At 34.8% G+C, this 9,538-nt stretch overlaps 1 pseudogene; it reads left to right on the forward strand.

The window, feature by feature from the left end:
* Positions 1–522: 522 nt before the first annotated feature.
* On the forward strand, positions 523–6,765 carry LOC133307517 (disease resistance protein RPV1-like; annotated as a pseudogene).
* Positions 6,766–9,538: the final 2,773 nt, after the last annotated feature.

Here is a 9,538-nt window from a genome sequence, read left to right on the forward strand (position 1 = left end):
ATGTTTTACTAATTGAGAAAATTATATTAGGTTTTACTTTTTTTTCATTAATTTCATTGCATTTCTTTGTTATTTTTTTATGGGGAATATTATACTTACAACCTATTTTTGTTTACAATTATATTTTAATCGTTGATTTTCGTTAATCAACGGTTATTATTTTTACAAATCAAACTCATTAATTAATATTTAATTTGGAATTAAATCGTTGATATATGATTATTATTTTCGCAAATCAAACTCAAACTCGTTAAGAAAATTACATTAGATTTTATTTGATCACAACCACTCATTGATGATGAGATAAGAGAGAGAAAAATGTATAATTTTTAAATGAATGGTTGTGATCAAATAACATGATCACTTCACCTTTTTTCCACGTGAGAGGATCCACTCCCAATTAAAATTGAACTTAATAATCATTATACTAGAATTAAATTAAATAAAAATACTATTGAAAAATAAATATATAAACCATAAACCTAAACCTAAACCTGAACCTAAATCTTACTTCACAATCAAGCACACACGGAGAGAAAGAGATAACAGAATGAGAATCAGTGGATCGCAGTGTTTTTCCAACGATCCTGTGCGTTTACGTCAGTGCCGAATTCAATCAAGCATTTGGCGATGTCGATCCAGCCGTGGAGGAGCGGCGTGCGGTTGTCGTAATCTCCGGCCTTCCCCAGCGACGGATCCTCCTGGAGGAGCTTCCGCACCGCCGCGGCGTCATTTTGATGTGCGTGCCACAGTGTCAACGACGTTTGCGGCTCACCCTCGCCTTCTCCTTCTGCTTCTCTGAGCTGCCTGAACTCATGATTTGTTTGGTTGAAAGTTGAAACTGATTGCTTTTAGTTCAGAAACCAAACGACGTGTCGGTAATTCTCCTCAATTTCAGCTTTCTATTCATACAACAATGTATAATAAAATTGACCCTTAAGCGTTTCAATTCCAACTCGATTGTGAACCAAACCAACGAATTTTTTTTTTGAGATGGCGACCCACCAATGGGATGCGTTCCAATTTCAACCCATCGTTGAATGGTGAGTCAACTCGCCCGTCTCATTTCGAGGGCTTTTGGATCTCCTATGTTAAATAAGTTAAAAAAGACATGATATAATTACTGTTAAAATAAGTAATTACTAAACCATAGTTGTTTATTCATTTTTATATAGTTATGATTATTCTATATAATCATATATTTTTTTAGGAAAAAAAGATGTGTTGTCTGAAATGACATACCTTACCTCCTTTCTCGCACTCACAAAGAGACCGACTCAAAACGAAACGACATCTTTTGTGACGAAAATTAAGATGATTATATTTGTTGTAAGGTTGTAAGTATAACCTCTTCCTAGTTTTTATCATTATAATCTTTTAACTTTACAATTCAAACCAATATTGTTTTGGGATAACTTGAATTACTTTTCTCATAATTCCATAAAGTTATGTATCATTTTAAATGATGTAAAGTTATCTCAATTTAAATGGGAGAAAGAGATAGATAAAGAAAGAGAGGTAAACGGGAGAAAGAGATAGATAAAGAAAGAAAGAGAGAGAGAGAGTAAACAAAAAAATATAAAGATATGGATCCTATGGAAGTGAAAGAATACAAATTGTGTTATTTAAAAGAACAAAACATTAATTTTATATGTGTACTAAAAGCCCGAATACTAGATAATTTAGACATAGAAACATCAAACGATAAAAATATGAAAATCTTGCTAATCCAGAAGGACCGGTAATGTCATATGTTAATTGAACTTGCTGCAGATACAAAGTCCAATTCTTTATTGGGCATAGAGCCCTCCATATATATCCAAAAAAAGAAGAAAAAAAATCCAGTTCTTTAAGCTGTTTGATCTTTTCATTTCTTCTCTCTTTATTTTTTGTTTAGCAGATATATTGTGGCTTGCTTATTTTGATACTGGTGTGTAGGGAAAAAGAAAGATGATCCAGATTGCACGCGTGAATCCAATGGCATATTCTTCTTCCAGAGCTTATCAAATAAAATATGTTGTATTTGCTTGTCTCTTGCTTCTTTTGAAATTGGAGGGAATAGTCGCAAAAGAAGTAACACCAGACAACGATTCTAAGGATCCGGTGGTGTCTTTTTCTAGCTCGATTTGGCAGCGTATGCAAGGGTTGGTATTCTTGTACCTACAACAAACCCCTCCTTGCCGTTCCAAACAGTACCCCTGGGTTAATTGATAACAATGATGAAAGTTCAAAATACAATCTTGTTTAGTCCCTCTCATCGTAAGAAGGATTCTAAGATCTACAAACCATTTAGGCCTTTCCGTGAATCCTGCATTAAGGGATCTATTAAGGGCTGGTTAGTTATCCGATCTCAAGTGAAAGTCTTTATTCTCAACTTGTTCTCAAAACCACAGCTAGGGTGAGGATTGTTAAGCGAAGAGACCACAACTCTCTATATAAAAAACCTATCTGTAACACTAAAAAATTGAACTTGCTGTGGTTTTGAGAACAAGTTGAGAATAAAGACTTTGACTTGAGATCGGATAACTAACCAGCCCTTGATAGATCCCTTAATGCAAGAATCACGGAAAGGCCTAAATGGTTTGTAGATCTTAAAATCCTTCTTACGATGAGAGGGACTAACAACAAGATTGTATTTTGAACTTTCATCATTGTTATCAATTAACCAAGGGGTACTGTTTGGAACTGCAAGGTGGGGTTTGTTGTAGGTACAAGAATACCAACCCTTGCATACGGTCCTCCGGTAAAGCATGATGTCTTTCTCAACTTTAGAGGTGAAGACATTCGTGAAGCTCCCCAAAGGGGATGAAATATCGAAAGCTCTTCTTGAAGCAATTGAAAGATCATTGGTCATATTCTCACCAAACTATGCTAATTCAACTTGGTGTTTGCTAGAGCTTGTGAAAATAGTTGAGTGCAGAGAAAAAGATGGACAGATTGTGCTACCTGTTTTCTACAAAGTCGATCCCACACATGTACGGCATCAAAAGGGGGCTTATGAAAATGCATTTGCTGAACATGAAAAAAATCATAGTTTAAAGGTGCAAACCTGGAGATCTGCTTTGAAAGAAACTGCTAATTTAGCAGGATTTCATTCTTCAAATTTTCGGTAAGTAATTTTTTTGAATAAATGTTCTAGTATGTTCCCCCTATGTATTTATTTCAATATTGCATATAAGGATATTGCTGTGTATAAGAATTTCCTAAACCCTTACCCTGATGGGGTTTTATGCATATTATCAAGCTTGTTCCTTGAACACTTTTATCTAGTTTTACATCCAAAGTAAGGCCTGTTTAAAATAACAATAATAATGAATACCAAAATAATAATAATAATAATAATAATAACAATAATAATAATAATATAACTTTTTTTTTGTGGGGTACAGAAATAATGTCATTTAAATTTTTGTTCTTGTTTCTTTTATAGGAATGAAGCTGAGCTTGTTGAAGAAATAGTTAAATGGGTACAAAAGAGATTGAAACTTGTGGACCAAGTTAACTCAAAAGTACTTGTTGGAATTGCCAAACACGTAGAATCATTGTTACGGTTAGAGTCAGAAGATGTTCGTATTATTGGAATTTGGGTTATGGGTAGAATAGACAAAACAACAATTGCAGAAGAGGTATATTACGGATTGCATGCTGATTACAAAGGGTATTGTTTTCTGGCTTATGGAAGAGAAAAGTTGGGAAGACAGGGAATAATCTCTCTAAAGACAAAGCTTTTTTCCACACTATTAGGGGAACAAGATTTGAAAATTGAAACCCCAAATGTATTGCCTCCTTATGTTGAGAAAAGGCTTCGTGGTATGAAGGTTCTGATTGTTCTTGATGATGTCAATGATTCGGAGCAACTAGAAAATTTACTTGGAACAAAGGACAGCTTAAAAATGGTAGTAGAATCATCATAACAATTAGAGATAAGCAAGTGCTTGCTAAATGGGTTGATGATATATACGAGGTTGGGGCACTGGACTTTGATGAGTCTCTCCGGCTTTTCAATTTGAATGCCTTTAAACTTAATCAAATTTACAGAGAATACTATGAACTATCTAAGAGGATGGTCAAGTTTGCCAAAGGCGTTCTAGTAGTTATTAGGATTAGCTTTGATGATGATCTTGATACGATAGGATATTGCATGTTTTTCCGATGGGTTGGATTTGAATGTTGACAAAATAAAACTTTTATCAAAGGATCATGATTATTCTGTTGCTGCTGAGTTAGAAAGGTTAAAAGATAAAGCTCTTATAACTATTTCTGAAGAGAATATTGTATACATGCATGACATTATACAAGAAACCGCTTGGGAGATGGTTCGCCAAGAATCTATTGAAGACCCCGGACACCCAAGTCGACTGTTGGATACTGATGACATTTATCAAGTACTGAAAAATAACAAGGTAAAAAAGCCCTAAGTTACAAAAATGTATCTTATTTGAATTTCTTTTGTAGGAAAAGTGGGTTATAACAATGTTTGAAATTTTTCTACAACTTTGGTGGCAGGGGAGGGAGGCCATTAGAAGCATAGTCCTCAACTCGTCGATGATTAAGGAGCTGCAGTTAAGCCCTCAAGTATTTGCTAAGATGAGCAAACTACAATTTCTTGATTTGTATTGTAATTGGCCTTATAAAGTGTTGTATCTTCCTCAAGGGCTTGAATCTTTGCCAAATGAACTGAGGTATTTTCGTTGGGCTTGCTACCCTTTGGAATCCTTGCCATCCAAGTTTTCTGCAGAAAATTTTGTTGAATTGAACTTGCCCTACAGCCGAGTGAAAAAACTTTGGCACCAAGTGCAGGTAAATATTACATGTGTGCATTTGCATTCTAAGGAATACAAATAAACAACTTCCATTAGCTCATGCTTTTGTTTAATTTGTTACAGGATCTTGAGAATTTAAATACTTTCGTACTGCATTCATCCACAAGCCTGGTGGAACTGCCAGACTTTTCAAAGGCCAAAAATCTCAAAGTCGTAGATCTCCGTTTTTGTCTAGAGCTGACTAGTGTGCATCCATCTGTTTTCTCTATCAACAAGCTTGAGAAATTGGATCTAGGTTGATGCATTTCCCTTTCAACCCTTGGAAGCAATATCCATCTGAGCTCCCTTTGTTTTCTCTCCCTCAATGGCACGGGCATCAAACAACTACCCTCATCTATTGGACTTCAAAGCAAACTTGAAAAGCTAAATCTAGCACACACTTATATTGAGAACTTGGCTGCAAGCATCAAACATCTTACAAAGCTTCGACATCTAGATATTCACCACTGTAGGGAACTTCCGACTATACCAAAGCTTCCCCCATCACTTTAAATACTAGATGCCAGTGGCTGCATATCACTAGAGGCTCTGTTGTTCCCTTCAACCGCTAGTGAACAACTGAATGAAAACAAAAGGGTAGCCTTCTAAAATTGGATGAACATTCTCTCGAGGCTATTGAGCTGAATGCACAAGTTAACATGATGAAATTTGCACACCAACATTTATCCACAGTTGGTCGCAGTTATGATGCTCAAAGCACTTATGTTTATCCGGGAAGCAAAGTTCCAGAGTGGCTGGTGTATGGGACAACACAAGACTCCTTAACTATTGATCTCTCTTTTCCTCCGCATTCCCCTGAGATGGGCTTCATTTTTTGCTTCATAGTTCTGCAGGTTCAATCAGAGGGTTTGTTTTTGAAATTTAAGATCAGTGTTGGTGAAGATGAAGGTAACACTGTGTACCTGGACAGACCACATCATGGAATTATATCGGATCATGTGTATCTAATGTACGATCAAGGTTGTTCCAGCTACCTGAATAGCCAAGCCAAACATCAGCCAAGGTTTAAAATCAAGGTTACAGCAGCATCACGAACACTGACATCACAGTACGTGCCATTGCTGTTAAGAGGGTTTGGGGTCAGCCCAATAGATGCCTCACAATATCTCAGTTTTCTTCAACAAATATTTGAATGATAGTACTATTCCAACAGTACGTGCCGTTCTCGAAGGTTCACTCTATTTCTCTCTCTCTCTATCTGCTACTACTTGGTCTTCACTGCTTAGCTTTCACCTTAGAGACTGGTTTCTTAATTTTTGTCAATACCAATTTTTACCTTCATCCACTTTGATTTGATATCATGATGGTGAATTCTAGGAGTAGTTCACAAGATTGCTTTGTTATGGGTCCATTGAATTGGGGAACTGTTTGTAGGATATATATTGTTATTCATTATGTACGATTATCTAACATTGGAAATGTGCAGAAAATTCTTTTTTCCTCTTCTCTATCCTTGCAATGTAATGCATTGTCATCATTGTTCCCTTTAATTTTTTTGTACCTCTTGCTTTCAAATCGTTGTTACTCAAATATTTCTCCTCCCTTCCCCTCTCTATATAGTAAAATGAAGAACAATTTTGGAAAGTAAACTAAATGCAAGTTATATGATTGAGACTTACTGTAGCAGAGTTGGTCTTCACTCTACTTGGTCTTTACTATTTATCTCCTTTTTTTTTTGGTACAGAGTGGAGGATATCCCCGTTCAACCTCTTCCTGTCACCTTGTCCTCAAAGTACAACTCGAAGGCTACCCCTCATTAGAACAGCAGGTGCATTGAGCTTCGCTACCAGAAAAAGTATGAGACTAATTTTCCCTTCGAGGACCCCTGACTCAAGCAAACCCTTAAAAGCTCAGTTGCCAACTGAACTACCCTTAGGGGTTTAATATTTATCTTTCACTGTATAACTTTTAAGCTAAATTTTTTATATAATTATCAAATAATTTTAACATTTTTTTTAAACTCTTTCTTTTAGCTTGAGTTTAAAAGAAACTTTTATCTTAAAAAAAATATATCCAAACATGCTCTTAATGTAAGACTCATGTATGCACGGTACATCATTCGAAACATAACCAACAGCACATGATACGTACCTCCAGAGCCTCAAATAACAAGAAAATCCACATACAGGTAATACAAGCTGTTTTTTATAAATACCATTTTTCCAACATCGATGCTGCTTTCATATTCATATGCTCATAAGGTTAAGGCGCTTACTTTAAATTTTCAGTTCTGTTTGGCCAACTCATAAGACTCAATTTGGCAACTGTAAATTCTGGTTGAGTTTAGAATTTAAAGAAAACACAACGTTCTTGTATCTTTTGAGCATTATAGGCCCTTGAAAGTGTGTCTTATCTTGGATAAGTGTGTATGATCTGAAGTTTAGGATTGAAGAACAGGAATGCAAAATTTGGAGGCTGGGAATAGATTCCCTATACATCCGAATCGATTCCTATTATTTCCAGTCAGCAAGGAATCTATTCCTTCTGTAATCTGAGGCACTTCAAGCACGAATTCAAGGGGCTTTCGTGCATAACCCTTTTCATCCACTGGTTTACTTCAATTCATTACCATTTTCTACATACACAACCACATATTCTGCATATTTCACACTTTTGACCAACTTCCATTGCATGTAATCAACATTTGCATATATGAACGCAAATTATCCCAGGAATGTTAACTATGAAACAAGGGAATTTAAGTCACACAAATTCACCACCACACAAACATGCTTAGTTAAGAATTTAAATGGGCAAAAAAAATTAAAATATTACTATTTTAATAAATAATTACGAATACATAGTTGTTTCGAAACTATCTACGGATTTATTGCACTCATTCACGCCCAAATTAGGCGTGACTCCCAAGACATTCACGCCTAATTTAGGCGTGAATCATTCGGTGTTGACATGTGGCAAAAAAAGTCAACTTACGAACCGTAAAACTTTAGAAAGCCATAACTTTTGACTCGGGTATCCGAATGAGGTAATTCTTTTTTTGATTCCACATAACTTTTCGAGATCTACGCAATGACATCTCATTTGATATATTTTATCTCTCACAAACATAATTCAAATTTGCAATAATTGTATTATATAGTGTATTACCAAAAAAATTTAAAAAATTATTATTAATAAGAAAAATAAAATAAAGATTTAATTTGTGATTTAAACTCAAAAATCAATTTGAAAAATCTGTATTAATAAAGAAAATATTTAAATAAATATTCTAAACACTTGGTAGAATATTATATAAATTTGTAAATATTTTAATAATTAAATAAATAACCTTGTACACTATTTTTTTCAAACACTTGGTAGAGGCAAAAAAAATTAAAATATTGTTTTTTTAATAAATAATTACGAATAAGTTGTCGTTTTGAACCTAATTACGAATATATTGTACTTATTCACACCAATAATGGTACTATAACATTAAATTCAAAATTCAAATAACTTCCAATAAATTGATTGCATTTTGTATTTAATAGGAGTTGATTGTGTTTTATATTTAGTAGGAGCTGATTGCGTTGTAATTTTATGAGTTGGTTACATATTGTCGCCAATTCAAATAAATTTGCTAGAGGTTATTTGAATTTTGAATTTAATATTAAAGGAGTTGATTGCGTTTTGTATTTAATAGGAGCTGATTGTGTTTTGTATTTAATAGGAAATTTGGTGCCATCTTATTTATAGATGAGTTAATCCACTTTAGTGCCATCTTTATACTATTAGTGTTGCAAATTTAAATTGTGTTTGTGAGGGATAAAATATATCAAATGAAATGTCATTGCGTAAATCTCGAAAAGTTATGTAGAATCAAAAAAAGAATTACCTCATTCGGATACCCGAGTCAAAAGTTATAGCCTTATAAAGTTTTACGGTTAAACTATTAATTTTTTGTGCCATGTGTCAACACCAGAAGAGTCACGCCTAATTTAGGCGTGAATGCTTTGTTAGGCGTGAATAGTCACGCCTAATTTGGGCGTGAATAAGTGCATTAAATTCATATATAATTTCAAAACTGTTATGTATTCGTAATTATTTATTAAAATAGTGATATTTTAAAAAAAAATTGCCAAATGGGGTGTTTTGAGCTCCAAAAAGTTACCTCAAACTCTACAAATGCTAAGCTTGTGTACTGAATTGCAACCACACCTTCACATTCCATAGACAGCTTCTGTTATATAAATCTCAGCTTCTCATTGAAAGGTGAAAAGAGAAACGAATTTTATTTGTTTGAAAGGTGAAGAAACAGAGAAAAGAGAGAGTTTTTTGAGGTGGAAAGATTTTCACATTTCTACCTTCTCCTATGATTCAACCCCTATGCCAAAACTAGGCTATGAGATTATATGTCTCTCACTCAAGAGTCAAACCCCGCCCCCACCCCCTGAACCGTCCCCCGTCAGCTTTGTCAGGATATTAGAAAAGTTTAATTGTGAATAGTGCACAGTGAAACCTTCACTGCAATTGTGTGATTTGAACTAGCTGTTGGGTTTTGCTCTTTCACTAAAGCCCAATAGGATCTAGAGTGTAAGAAGAGCCCAAGAAACCTAAAGCCCATTCTGCTTAGGGCTAGGGTTTTTTGGAACCCATATATATTCCACTCTTATAGTCATCAGCCTCTCTAGTCTTCACTTGGTGGTTGCAGAGGCTGAGGTAATGTCATCTCCCTGAAAGTGAGAGAGTGTCCACACACTTCCCGTTTCCCCTTG

This window comes from Gastrolobium bilobum, unplaced genomic scaffold, assembly GCF_033153095.1.
Source record: "Gastrolobium bilobum isolate Gb01-03AN ecotype WA unplaced genomic scaffold, APGP_CSIRO_Gbil_v1 utg367, whole genome shotgun sequence".
In the NCBI taxonomy this organism is placed as follows: domain Eukaryota; kingdom Viridiplantae; phylum Streptophyta; class Magnoliopsida; order Fabales; family Fabaceae; genus Gastrolobium; species Gastrolobium bilobum.